A 14,578-nucleotide genomic window follows, 5' to 3' on the forward strand; every position below is an offset into this window, starting at 1 on the left:
CTTGCCGTTTATTCCACACTCTGGATATATTTCTTTGAAGAGTGTTCACTGAGTGAGATCAATTGATTTGAGTTTTGTCATTTTTAATAGGTAATCGATTGCTGTAGAAGTTAATCATTTGGTGCGCAACATTTGAAATATTTTCCTGTTTATTGAGTTGCCAGTTGAACAAATATAAACCAACTGTAAGATTTTTGAGTCAGCTGTTTTTGTTACCTGCAGTTCATGAAAATCGTGACTTAAGCCTGATCAAGGTTTCTTGACGAGCTATTTCCACATTTAGCAGGATTCAACACAAGTTCCTGCATCATTGTGCACACTAGGTTAAAGGCTTGATAATGCCTCGCTAGTTATCGTGCGTAATTCACTAATGTTTAATGCGACAGGGTTATTGGCTGTATTCGAATGCTGTCTACCATTAGCTTCTATATTTTTGTTCATAAATCTCCTGCCTAATAATGCCTGGAGGCACAGCTGCATTGAGCTTTTGTTCCGGTGAGTATTTGGGATCTGATCTTACTGCCAGACAATATTTTCTGTATCACGGAGCAATTGTAATATCGGTTGCATGGAACGGTAAAGGGCTTTATAATCAGCACACCGTCAGGTAATTCACCCAGTACCTTAGCACTTTCACTGCTCACAATGAATCTGTCCAGAAACAAAAAAGTCTGCAAAATTGTGACATTAGAGCAGGAGTCTCATTATCAGCACAAACTTTACCTTTGCTCATTTTAGTTATTGCAATGATCTTCATGTCCTCTTGCTTCCTGGTTTAAAATTTAGTTTGACAATTAAATGTTGCTGCAATTACCGGCAAAGGGAACCCATCTGGATGAGGTCCTGAGCCCATGTGAAATAATAGCATTGGCATCAATAGATAGTGAATTAGCAGCACATGATATAAAGCAGTCATTTTCCAGATTTGGTGACCAAATAGTACTGTAAAAACTGAATATAATGTGCAGTAAGGATACTGCTAGTTTTTAAATATATATATATAACTTATGCCTGAATAGCATTGCCCCTATATTTCCTGTAAGCTGTTTTGGGTAGTTGCACCTTTTCAGGAGACAGCAGTAATATAGATTTGCATGTAGATGTGTGCTTTGTCTGATTTCCTACACTGCTATTCCTGTTCAGGGGCAAACTGCTCCCAAAAACTAAACCAGCAAAGCAGCTCACAGAGTTCCCATTAGGTTCTATTTGTCTCCAGGGGATAGATTGTTCCTGTCAAGAAAAGTCATTTTTTTTTATGCAGAAGGCTAAAAATAAATGGCTTTTCAGCTGCAGAGGTTGTTGCGGGCTCTGTAACTCTTCAGTCACTCACTGACAGATGCTTTGTTTTCCCTCCATCTTCCCTCTCATTCACAACACCATGCCTTCTTTTGCAAGATGGCTTATTTAGAGGCAACGAAGGAGCAGCAACTACAAATCCCCATCACTGTTAATTATGATTCGTTTGCAAGGGATAATCCACCTCTCACCTTCCCATTCAATAGTCCCAACCCACAAGAAAATGCCCTCAGTCAAACCTACGCTTAACTCATTTCCAAAATCTTCAGCGTACACATCAACATTGTTTGGCTCTGTTCAACCGCAGTAAAAAACAAAGATCGTGTTTCAGCAGTGATATTTTAATAAAATGGTGCGTGTGTGTTAACACTTTACTGCAATCCATATTTCCACAGTACATATTTGTACATATTTGGTACTCCTTCTAAGTTAACTCCTACTGACAAGAAACTTGGGAAGGTGCCAAGATATATCTCAGGAACATGTTGCTGGGAAAGTGGTCACACCCAATCTCCTTGTCCAAGGACACCAGATGATCCGGCCATGGGCTGGTGTAGGAGAGCCTGACCAAACATGTCTCTTGCTCTTGAACAGTCATGGAAAGTGGACAGAGAAGTAAGTATTACTATCCAGACAGTGAGAGAGAAAAAATTATCTTCCACAGCTAATACTGATCTGACTCTATTTGGAGATTCCCTCTTATTTTGTTCTCAGGGCTGTGGTGCACAACCTCAATGGCATCACCTGATGTGGTGATGGTCCAACTCATGGCTTCGACAGTATTTTTGGCGAGGAAGGGAATATGCCTCCTGCAGTTGGCCCTTGAATTGTCACACCTATCCAAAGATATCTGCTGAGTCTGTAAGTCAATGTACAGCACCGCACTCAGGGAACTGCTGAATGCATTAGGCACACTTTTTTTTTAACATAGAATTTACAGTGCAGAAGAAGGCCATTCAGCCCATCGAGTCTGCACCGGCTCCTGGAAAGAGCACCCTACCCAAGGTCAACACCTCCACCCTATCCCCATAACCCAGTAACCTCACCCAACACTAAGGGCAATTTTGGACACTAAGGGCAATTTATCATGGCCAATCCACCTAACCTGCGCATCTTTGGACTGTGGGAGGAAACCGGAGCACCCGGAGGAAACCCACGCACACACGGGGAGGATGTGCAGACTCCGCACAGACAGTGACCCAAGCCGGAATCGAACCTGGGACCCTGGAGCTGTGAAGCGATTGTGCTATCCACAATGCTACCATGCTGCCCCTAGTTGGAAGCTTCTGCGCCATTTCACCAACGTTTTTAAAAAATAAATTTAGAGTACCCAATTCACTTTTTCCAATTAAGGTGCAATTTAGCATGGCCAATCCACCTAGCCTGTACATCTTTGGGTTGTGGGGTCAAAACCCACGCAAACAAGGAGAGAATGTGCAAACTCCACACAGACAGTGATCCAGAGCCGGGATCAAACCGTGAGGCAGCAGGGCTAACCCTCTGTGCCACCATGCTGCTCCATTTCACCAAAGTTGCATTTCATGTTCAAAAAGTATCCATCCTTTTTAAAAGCTGGATCATGAAGATCTGGTTCCGGGCAGCACGGTGGCACAGTGGTTAGCATTGTTGCCTACGGCGCTGAGGACCCTGGTTCGAATCCCGGCCCTGGGTCACTGTCCGTGTGGAGTTTGCACATTCTCCCCGTGTCTGCGTGGGTTTCGCCCCCACAACCCAAAAAATGTGCAGGATAGGTGGATTGGCCACACTAAATTGCCCCTTAATTGGAAAAAATAATTGGGTACGCTACATTTATTTAAAAAAAGAAAAAAATGAAGATCTGGTTCACTGTCCTCCAAGGAGACATCTGCTGTTCCCTTCACCAATCCCTACTTCTGTCGAGCTGTGCTGTTTTGTGCTGTTTTCTTCCTGCCTATATAAATATGCAAGACTGCATATCTCTACACTAGTCAGTGGGCAGGGTAAGCACAGTGTTTGGCATGCTACTGCTTCAATCGGAACGTTAGGGACATAGGCGGCATATTTAAGACTTTCTCAGGTTTCCAGTGCTTGTGGAAAGCTAATCTAAATCCAGAAATTATTCTAGTCTCTGAATCCACCCTTGAGTTAGTAACAGTTGCGGGAATTACTCCTCTTCGTAGCTCCCACAAGGTGCAGAAATCTGCATGCTCAAAGGGAATGAAATCTCTTTAGGTATCAAAAGAATATCAATTTATAAGGGGCAAAATGTATGGAATAAAAACAGAAAAATGGTCTCTTGGTGAGAAGTATAGTGTGCCAGTGTCCTCCTGATGAGGATAGTAAACTTTCTTCATCATTAATATGCACTTTAATTGGGAAGGACTCGCTTTGTCTTTCATGATCTCAGGCTATTCCAAAGCACTTCACAGTCAATGAAGTCATTTTGAAGGCCTGTTCTTGTTACAATCCAGAAAGAAAAAAACAGTAAATCAGGGAAATAAGAATATTGATCAGAACTGGATTTGTATATTTTAAAATGGAACACCAGGAAAAAGGGGAAATAAGAATACTCGTCCAAGCTGTTTTTTACTTCTTTTATAATTTCTATTCCTGTGAAGTTGCTGTGAGAATCCCCGAATTGCCACACTCCGGCGCCTGTTCCAGTACAGACAGGGAGAATTCAAATGTCTAATGCACCTAACATCACAGGCGGGGTTCTCCCCTAACCGGCGGGGTGGGCCGTACCAGCGCCGAGGAGTGTCGTGAACCACTCCGGCATCGGGGCCGCCCGGAAGGTGCGGAATCCTCTGCACCTTCAGGGGCTAGGCCTGCGCTGGCGGGGTTGGCGTCACGCCAGCCAGCGGCGAAGGGCTTGGCGCCGCGCCAACCGGCGGACCGTTTCACAGGCCGGAGGAAAAGAGTGCCCCCACGGCACAGGCCTGCCTGCGGAGCGGTGGGCCCCGATCGGGACCAGGCCACCGTGGGGGGCCCCCGGGGCCGGATCCCCCCGGGGGCCCCCCTCCCCCGAAGTCTCTGCAGGCTGCCCGCAGATCCAGGTCCTGCTGGTGAGGTACTGGTATATTTCACGCCGGTCGGACCCGGCGAAAATGGGCGACCATTCGGCCCATCGCAGGCCGGAGAATTGCTGAGTGGGCCACTGCCAATGCCTCCCGACCGGCGCGGCGTGATTCCCGCCCGCGCCGAAAAACCAGCGCCAGAGAATCCGGCAGCCAGCGTCGGGGCGGGATTCACGCCACCCCCCCCCCTCCCCTTGCCCCCGGCGCTTCTCCAGCCCAGCGGGGGGTCGGAGAATCCCGCCCCATATCTTCCGGGACCTGTGGGAGGAACCGGAGCAGCTGGAGGGAACCCACGCAGACACGAGGAGAGCGTGCAGACTACGCACAGACAGTGACCCAAGCCGGGAATCGAACCTGAGATCTTGGTGCTGTGAAGCAATAGAGCGAACCACTGTGCTACCATGCCGCCCATAATAGGAAAGTAGAAAAAAATATGAGAGACAATTGGGCATACTCGGGTTCCACAACAGCAGTCTGATCAATAACCAGATCATTGTTCTGTGACATTGGTTGAAGCCAGGGAACCAAGGTGAACTTCCCTTCCTATTCCCCAAAATAGTCCCATGGGATCTATTACATTCCTGAGAGCGTATAGAGGGTCTTTGTTTAATGTCTTATGCTAAAGGTGGTAGCTTTGACAGTGCCGCACTCCCTTAGTTCTGCATTACGTATCAGAGTGGATTATGTGCTCAACCTTCTGAAGTGGAATTTGAACACAACATTCTGACTCGGAGGTAATTTATCCTACAATCAATGTCAATGACCAGGCCAATTTGAAAGTGTAGTTTAAGTGGGCTCTGTAAATAATCAATAATTAACTTTTTTTACAACAAAAAGCACTTCAAGAAAAAGATAAACAAAAGTCTGTGCACTGCCTCCCCATACTTATATTGCTAAAGCTAATTCCATAATTCCAACAGGAGATTCAGAAACATTTTACACTCCAATCATTCAAAATGCCTTGAAGATAACAAAGGAAGTTCAATGTAGCTGGGTGTGTGATCACCAGTAATATTTCCAAAATATTAAACCATCAGAAAAGAGGTCCAATATCTTTCTATATATTCCACACTTTCAAATACTATTATTCTTCCCAATCAGTCCACCCAATGATGTCACAATATTTGTATTATGTATTGAAAAAAATAACAAAATAATCTTTAGATTCCTGACAACTCCTTGCAATCTTCGACAAAGAGTCATCCAGACTCAAAACATTAGCTCCTTTCTCTCTCCACAGATGCTATCAGGTCTGCTGAGAATGTCCAGCAACTGCTTGTACTGGTTTGTTTTTAAAATTCTGATTATAATACTTCAACATTTGGCTGTAGAAATACAACACATTTCATGATGAAATTTGGGAATTATGAAAATTGTTTGATTGCACACAACAATGCAGACCGTCTAATTTTGGATATGCAGAATTTAACATTTAGAGTACAGTGTGCTAACTCTTCCAATATCATGCGGATGCAATGGGACAAGTGGAAATCACATAACATTCAATGGCTCTGTTATGGTGTGGAACAGAAGTTGTAAAAAATCTTCAGTCATCTTGGAAATGTTCAACAGGATTCTAATAAGTGTGTAACAATATTGTAAAAACATATTTACCATGTTAATACATGCTTGTAAGGGCGAGGGCTACCGTTAGTGCAGACTCGATGGGCCGAAAGGTCTCCTTCTTCACTGCAGGGATATGAATGTAAGGTGGTGATGTTTATCGGGGATTTTATTTGATTTTCCTAAGGGTTTCACTTACGATTGGTTTTCTTTTAAGTTGGCTGCAGTCCATGAATTTTTAGTCCATGAACTGTGGAGGGAATTTGGTTAATGGGATGAAGGCTTTGAGTGAAATTCGACTTAGGTAGGGACACAAAATGGGAAGAAGTGGACAAGGCACCCATTATACCCTGCTCATTTCCTTTCCATCAAAGTCGAAGTTGAGTTCCGGATCCATTCTTATTTCATACTTTTTCAATTGGGAAACTCAGTGAAATTTCATATTGGAGCCTTGGGACATTTTATTACATTAAAGGCACTGTATAAATAATTGTTGGAGCACCCGCGCACTGCCCTGTACGACATCAACATTTTGATCTGCTTTTGAAATTATCCAACTATTGCATTCACATCTCAGAAGGATTAGCCAGAGGAATGATCCAAAAACAACTTGCATTTATGTAGCTCCTTTCTCCAACACTGGAAATCTTAAAGTGCTTCACAACCAAAGGAGTGCTTTGAAATGTAGTCACTGTTGTAATGTAGGAAATGAGGCAGCAAGCTCCTCCAAACAGCAATAGCTGGATAACCTGTTTATTGTGATGTTGATTAAGGGATAAATACTGGCTAGGACATTGGGGATAACTCCCCTACTCTTTAAAATAAGTGAATATTTTACATCCAGAAGGCAGAGGGGATCTCAGTTTAATGTCTTTCATTCAAAAGACAGTACCTACAGGAGTGCAGCACTCCCTCAGTATGATTTTTGCACTATAGTCCTGGAGTGGGTCTTGATCCCACAACTTTCTGACTCCATGGCAAGATCTTGAGTGCTACCAATTGAGCCGCAGGTGTCCAAGATGAGACAAGAAGCACTGTTACAGGGATTGGATGTAAAAGGTAAGATGATCCACCATTCCCTTGCATACTTCCTCCTGCACAGGCAGCTTTATCACTACCAGAGGTCTGAAAGCAGATTAATGTTCTGCTCCCCAGCAGGAAATATTAAGTGGCATTGAGGAAGGCTGGGAGGGCGGAGTGATACTTTTTTTTATCTGATCAATTTTAAAATAACCTCCGTCCCTGTGGGCCTCACTGAATGTCTGTTCTAATTAACAATAGAAGCACATCAAAATGGATCCAACATAAGAGTAACTACTTTGTCAATTCCACAGGTTTAACATAATATGGATTCAATGTACAGTGAACAAATGTCCAACAACATAATTGCATTTAAATCTCTACATTCTTTGCAATAGCTCCTGGTGCAGAAGTTTGATGTCGGTGGTGTTTGTTGATGTTTTCGAAACGCCAGCAGAAATTTCTATTTTCTGGCTCTTGACTAGCAATGTGAGTTCCAGTTAGTTCCAGATAGTTTTCATGTGTAGAACAACTATCAGCAGTGCCAGAAAAATTTGATCTGAAATCTACTGAGTTGGAATAGCCCGGGGCTCAAGTTGCATCATGCACCACTCAGCCTTCAGAATAAAATGGGAAAACTATGCACTTAACTCATTCATTGCAATTGTAGCTATGCACAACATACTTTACACGTCTAAAGGGCATGCACAGCCCAAGTGAGCTTAGAAGTCAACGTACGCAATGAATCATAAGAGACAGACAGATGCAAAATATTTCATGGGATTTTCCAGTCATGCCCACCTTGAGACTGGAAATTCATGCCCAAGGTCAATGGATCTTTAAATGGTCTGTCAAATTTTCCGACCTGTCCGCAACGGTTCCCACAGTGGGCGGGACTGGAATCTTTACCCCATTAACTATGTTTCTCTCTCCACAGGTGCTGCCCGACCTGCTGAGCTTTTCCAGCAATGTTTTTATTTCAGTTATCCAGCATCTGCAGTATTTTGCTTTTATTTTATCGATTTATATAATTTGTTTTTTATTTTATCACTTGTGGCCTGGATCCAGCAACCATCCTAGGCCTTGAATGGGTGTTGTACAAGCATCACCTACAGCCTCCTCAGTGCCACGACCACTCAATAGCGCTGGCCACTCATTGACCGGGAAGTCTTGATGGGAGGGTTCCCCACATTACGGTCCATGATTCCGAGCAAGGCTTGCAGCTGTCTAGCTAAATGTCTGAGCGACATTTAATTTGGAGGCTATACCTAAAAATGCGACATGGGCCTCTTACTGACTGCCCACTAATAGGATGATCAAGTAAACAGAGACGGGGCTCAACTTACCGGTCATTTTCAATGAGAATTGGATTGGAAAGCAGCTGGTATATCACAAGGGAGGTCTCTCCCGGGATAACGGATGGCCGTTACACCTCACAAGAACGAACCAGATCTCACAAGGCGTCGCGATCTGGATCCTGCCCACAATGGGCAGGACCAGGTCTCACATGATTAAGTGAATTTAAGAGCCCACTTAACTATACCGACGTCAGGTCAAGTGGCCACCAAGCATCTATCAGCCTTGCCAAGTACAGCCCAGCCAAGCACCGATTAGTACTGGTCCCCGTAAATGGGGGCCAGGCATACCGGCACTTACGGGGGTCTCCCAAGCGATCAAAGGCCCCCGGGCGGTCAGCTAACACCCTGGCACTATTGTTGCCACCCAGACACCTTGGCAGTGCCAACTTAACACCCTGGCAGTGCCACCTCAGAACACAGTGCCACCTGGGTATCAACCTGGCACTGCCACGGTACCCATGTGGCACTGCCAAGGAGCTGAGGACTCCCCAACAGGTAGGTTGGGTCATTGAGTGGATCCAGGGGCCATGTCAGGGGAGTCAATAGATCAGGGGACCATTTAAAAATGGAGGAGGAGCTCCATTCGTGAGAGCTCCTCAGAGCAGGAAATGATGCCACATTCCCCATCAGGGGCCGAAAAAAAACAAGAGTGCTGTTTGAGAGCTGGATGGTTCCCAGCACTGCAAGCATTGAGAACGACCCTGCTAATCCTGCCCAGGACTGACTTTTGTTTAGTTAACTCGCATTCCAAGAGAAGAAGCATAGCAGCAAATATAAAACATAACAGAAAATAATCCTTTGCCTACTTATTATTAAAAAGCTCAATCAGAAAAAAGGTGAGAATCATAGGCAAAAGGCCTCAACAGTGAATGAGCAAACAATAGTAAAGACTGAGTGAAGGTTTCCTCCAGGTATTGCCAAGAAAAGACATGAACAACATGGCTTTGCAAACAGAGCTCACACAAACAAAATTAATGAATTTGAAATAACTGGTAGAACTCCTAGACAGGTTAAAATTGGGTTAAAACCAACAAACTCCAGGGAAAAGGGACATAATTATGAAATGGCATAAAAATAGACTGAGGTTTGTGAGGAATTAACGATCATTGAGGGAATCATTGGAGCCAAGGTAGGGACTAGTTGAACAGAAGCAGGCTAATGTGGTACTTGTATTCAAAGGGTGGCAAAACAGATAATGGGCCCATTAATCTTACCTCAATCCGATGCAGAATAATGGAATTACTGTTAACCCTGAATGTCATCTTTACAAGAACAGTAGTCAACATGCATTCAGAAGAGAAGGATCCTGCCTGGCCAGCCACTTTGATGACTGAGGAAATTGCACCTCAAATCGAAGTAAACTCTCTGATGTGTGCACAGATTCCAGAGGGAAAATAAAGTTCCATGCACGTCGAGCTGTGTTTAAATATTAGAAATGTCACAACCGGACCTGGCTGAAGAAGAGAAACCACGTGAAAGGTGCTTTAAGGATGAGAAGGAAATACTCAATGGATTCATCCAGAGAACAATGTTGAGATGACTACCATTTCTAATTCACATTAATCACGTGGATTCAGAACGGCAATGTAAATTGGCCTGATTTCTAGATGATATCTAAGATGGGGTGGTTCCATGAAATCAGAGGAAAAAGCCCTGAAATGACACAATGAGGAGGACAACATGTCAACGTGGGCAGATCAATGGCTGAATAAGTTTTGTACTAAGTGTAAGGTTTTGCGCAAAGGAAGAAAATATGAGGAACTCACCATATGAACAAGTTGAAAAAGTTGAAAGTGTGAGTAGGGTTGCACCCAACACTTTCAACCCATGTCGAGGGGCAATCAAAAAAGGCAAGACAATGCTAAACTGTGTCATCAAAAGGTAGCATTCAAATTAGAGGGTGTCATTATCAAACCATGTACAGTTCTCTGGCCAGATCACACTTTGTGTCGTGTGTTCAGTTCTAGTTCTGATCACCAAAGTAGAAGGGAGGTATTCAAGCATTGGAGGCAGTGCAGAGAGAAGCCACTAAGTCAGTCCTTTGTCTGGAGATCTGAGACACAGGGGAAGATTAGAGAAAACACGGCATTTTCGGTTTTGAAATGCGATCTCATCGTTGCTTAAAACAGGAAATGAGATTAAAAATGTAAGAAATTTTGCAGAGTTAAGGGCAGCATGGTAGAACAAGTGGATAGTACTGTGGCTTCACAGCGCCAGGGTCCCAGGTTCGATTCCACGCTGGATCACTATCGTGCGGTGTCTGCGTGGGTTTCCTCCGGGTGCTCTGGTTTCCTCCCACAGCCCAAAGACGTCCAGGTTAGGTGGATTGGCCCTGATAAATTGCCCTTAGTGACCAAAAGGATAAGGAGGAGTATTGGGTTACGGGGATAGGGTGAAAGTGAGGGCTTAAGTGGGTCGGTGCAGACTCGATGAACCGAATGGCCTCCTTCTGCACTGTATGTTCAATGTTCTACTTGTTGAAATTCTGGAAGCAAAATGTGGGGCGGAATTCTCCGCAACGCCCGACACCGTCGTGAAACTCGGAGTGTTTCACGACGACGTCGGAGGCTGCTCCTCGCCCCCTATTCTCCCCCCCCCCCCCCCCGAGGGGGGGGGGGGGGGGGGTAGGAGCAGCCTTTCGTAAATCTCGGCCGCCGGGCCTTGACCCTGGCGTCAAGGCGGCGCGCCCAGAATGACGCGGCCGACGGCGCCTAATGACGTCAGCCTCACATGCGCAGGCTGGCCGGCTCTAACCCGCGCATGCACGGTTGCCGTCTTCCCCTTCGTTGCCCCGCAAGACGTGGCGGCTTGATCTTGCGGGGCGGCAGAGGGGAAAGAGTGCATCTCTTGGAGACGCCGGCCCGACGATCGGTGGGCACCGATCGCGGGCCAGTCCCCTCCTGAGCACAGCCGTGGTGCACGATCCCCTCTCTGCCCCCACAGGCCCCATACTCACCTTTTGTGCCATGTTCACGCCAGCAGCGACCAGGTGTGGTTGCCGCCGGCGTGAACAGGTCGGGAACAGCAGGCCGCTTGGCCCATCAGGGCCGGAGAATCGCGGGTCGCCGTGATTTGGGGGGGGGTGGGAGAATCGCGGGGGGTGCCAGAGCGACCCTCCCGCGATTTTCCCACCCGGCGTGGGAGCGGTGAATCGCGCCCGTGGTGTGCCAATTAATTTCATCAGAAAGAGCCAAATTCCAAACTTTCTGCTCATCGTCACTCATTTTTAAAAACCACACAAGTATTCGTGCACAATCCCTCGCCGACCACAGAAATTTGTTGATCCTATTGCAAAATGCACATTTTGTAATTGCAATGAAAGAGAATAAAAAAGAACTTGCACCTGTTTATAGACCTCTCATGGCCTCAGGAAAGCTAATTGTGGCCATAATGCAGGATCTTTACTGAAGGTTTAGATTTGGTTCTGCAAAACAACTGTAGCCAGCCAGATCACAGAGCCGTATTCCTTTTCTAAAGTAGCCAGCTCAACATTTACATACTTTTGAGAATGAAACTGATTTTTTTTTTATATAATCTTAGAGTACCCAATTCTTTTTTTCCAAATTAAGGGGCAATTTAGCCTGGCCAGTTCACCTACCCTGTGCATCTTTGGGTTGTGGAAGTGAGACCCACGCAGACACCGGGAGAATGTGCGAACTCCACACGGACAATGACCTGGAGCCGGGATCGAACCCAGATCCTTAGCGCCGTGATGCAGTAGTACTAACCACTGCACCACCGTGCCACCGACACTGAATATTATAACCACAGCATCAGGCACAGATGCTCAAATTCTCTGTGTAGCCTCATGGTTCTTGTGTTACAGAGCCATGGATTGCAGAATGTAGATGTCTGCCAGCTACACCTCACTGAATTCTGAAGTAGCTCTGATGTAGGTGACTCACTGTAAAGTGACACTGTTGCCCTAGTGAACACATTTACATATTTTCCTTGTTCACTCTCTTCTCGTACTCATGGGAAAGATTCGTAATGTGGTCCAACAGAAAATGTCAAAACAGTTCATGCGTGTACTTGTACAGCAATCTCCTTTGTGTCGTTTCAGAGATGACCAACAATGGATCCTCAATTATGAATGTCTACATTGACGTAGAAGGCTGTTATGCTATTTAGGATGTCTGAACGAAGAGGTAAATTAGGAGACTGTCCATTAACTGGGTAGTAATAGACAAGTAAATGAACATGTGATCAGAACTGGCCGGTAGGGCTGAATGGACTTCTCCTTTTGCCATGCTGCTAAACACCATTGTGCCTTAACTTTTAATAACAAAGGACAGCACGTGGCATCGTGGTTAGCACTGCAGTCTCACGGCGCTGAGGAATCCCGGCCCCGGCTCACTGTCCATGTGCAGTTTGCACATTCTCCCCATGTCTGCGTGGGTTTCACCCCCACAACCCAAAGATGTGTAGGTTAGATGACTGGCCACACTAAATTTCCCCTTAATTGGAAAAAAAAATAATTGGGTACTTTAAATTTATTTTTTAAAACTTTTAATAACACAAGAGCTCCAAAAGGAGTAGTTTCTCAAATATTTGCACATGGTTTAAAAAAAACATTTTGTTGTCAACAGATCCATCCACTGGAATAATCATACATATCAACATTTTCCCCACAAGTAAGAGTCCCTTTTTATCAAGACTGATAAGTTTTACTTTTTTTTATAATACTCTTTATTGTCACAAGTAGGCATGCTAAATCTTCCAATATCATGCGGATGCAATGGGACAAGTGGAAATCACTTAACATTCAATGGCTCTGTTATGGTGTGGAACAGAAGTTGTAAAAAATCTTCAGTCATCTTTGAAATGTTCAACAGGATTCTAATAAGTGTGTAACAATATTGTAAAAACATATTTACCATGTTAATACATGCTTGTTAAAGGGTTAGGGCTACGGTTAGTGCAGACTCGATGGGCCGAAAGGCCTCCTTCTGCACTGCAGGGATATGAATGTAAGGTGGTGATGTTTATCGGGGATTTTATTTGATTTTCCTAAGGGTTTACATTAACACTGCAATGAAGCTACTGTGAAAAGCCCCTAGTCACCACATTTCGGCATCTGTTCGGGTACACAGAGGGAGAATTCAGAATACCTAACAGCATGTGTTTCTGGACTTATAGGAGGAAACCGGAGCACCCGGAGGAAACCCACGCGGACACGGGGGGAATGTGCAGACTCCGCACAGACAGTGACCCAAGCCGGGAATCGAACCTGCCACCCTGGAGCTGGGAGGCAATAGTGCTACCCACTTTGCTACTGTGCTGCCGACCTTTGCTGAGGAAAACAATGGCTACATCTGGAGAAGTGATATCTATTAGCCTATTGTATGTTGTATTCGGGAAGCACTCTGCTTAATGGGCATGTTCTTATTCCATGTTTAAACCACAACTCTTTATGCAAAATAAAAGCTGAAATCTTCCTTCTTTTTTGCCACACCCTAAAAGGAGGAAGATTTTGTTCCAGTTCTGCTGAAACCAATCCCCCGACAGCAGTTTCTTTTGTGCAACTTGAGAGGAGGGCGGGGGGGGGGGGGGGGGGGGGGGGGGGGGGGGGTGGGGGGGGGGGGGGCACTCTCTTGTGGTGGCGCAGTGGTTTAGCATTGCAGCCTCACGGCACCGATGTCCCAGGTTCGATCCCGGCCCTGGGTCACTGTCCGTGTGGAGTTTGCACATTCTCCCCGTGTTTGCGTGGGTTTCGCCCCCACAACACAAAGATGTGCAGGCTAGGTGGATTGGCCACGCTAAATTGCCCCTTAATTGGAAAAAATGAATTGGGTACATTAAATTTATAAAAACAAAAGTACTCTGTTTTGAGTTGTCAGAAGTAATCATTACTCAATGAGCCAGCTCATGATTTCAACTCTTTCAAATATACTGTTTTGAATTTTGTAAAATGTGATGGTTTACTGTTACTGAAACACAGAAAAATATGGGGCGGGCTCGCCAACCCCGCACCGGGTCAGAGAATCGTTGGGGGGGCGGCGTGAATCCCGCCCCCGCCAGCTGCCGAATATTCTGGCGCCAGGGAATTGGCGGGGGCGGCAATCGTGTCGTGCAAGTCGGGGGCCGTTGGCGGCGGGCCCCACCGGCGATTCACCGGCCCTCTATGGACCGTGTGGCCGCCCGTTTTCGGCCGGTCCCGCCAGCGTAAATTACAACAGGTACTTACCGGCAGGATCTGGCTCAGTGGGCAGCCTCTGTGGTCCTCGGAGAGGCGTAGGAGGATCTGGCCCCGTGGGGTGCCCCCATGTCGGCCGCTGTAACGGT

General features: G+C 45.7%; 1 long non-coding RNA gene across 1 annotated transcript; it reads left to right on the forward strand.

Annotated features, from left to right (window-relative positions):
* The first annotated feature begins 395 nt into the window (after window positions 1-395).
* Window positions 396-13,806, forward strand: LOC119977595. The gene is made up of 3 exons (XR_005463233.1): window positions 396-495; window positions 12,357-12,441; window positions 13,433-13,806. It is a non-coding gene; the product is annotated as an uncharacterized LOC119977595 (long non-coding RNA).
* Window positions 13,807-14,578: the final 772 nt, after the last annotated feature.

This window comes from Scyliorhinus canicula, chromosome 1 (assembly GCF_902713615.1).
Source record: "Scyliorhinus canicula chromosome 1, sScyCan1.1, whole genome shotgun sequence".
NCBI classification, from domain to species: Eukaryota; Metazoa; Chordata; class Chondrichthyes; order Carcharhiniformes; family Scyliorhinidae; genus Scyliorhinus; species Scyliorhinus canicula.